The sequence below is a fragment of the Palaemon carinicauda genome, chromosome 19, assembly GCF_036898095.1.
Source record: "Palaemon carinicauda isolate YSFRI2023 chromosome 19, ASM3689809v2, whole genome shotgun sequence".
In the NCBI taxonomy this organism is placed as follows: domain Eukaryota; kingdom Metazoa; phylum Arthropoda; class Malacostraca; order Decapoda; family Palaemonidae; genus Palaemon; species Palaemon carinicauda.
In genome coordinates, this window is record NC_090743.1 from 123,760,347 (window position 1) to 123,760,772 (window position 426).

Below are 426 nucleotides of genomic sequence, written 5' to 3' on the forward strand. Positions count from 1 at the left end.
GTAGATTTGAGAACAAAACCCTCAGAAGGATATTGGGAGTTAAATGGCAAGACAGGATTAGAAATGAAACTATAAAAGTGTTCACTCGAGTGCCATATGTGGATGAGATCACGATGAGGGGTAGGAGATGGTTTGGTCATGCTCTTCGCACTCCCCAAGAGAGATTAGTTCACCAAACGTTTAGCTGGGCTCCACAAGGCACTAGATGAGTAGGAAGACCTAGGCCTACATGGCTGAGGAATATGAAGCGCGAAATAGGAGACGATGAATGGAGAAGTATTGAATTAAAAGCTCAAGATAGAGACGACTGGCGAAATCTAATCGAGGCCCTTTACTTCAATAGGTGTAGGAGATGATGATGATGATGATGATGATGATATATATATATATATATATATATATATATATATGTATATATATATAAAA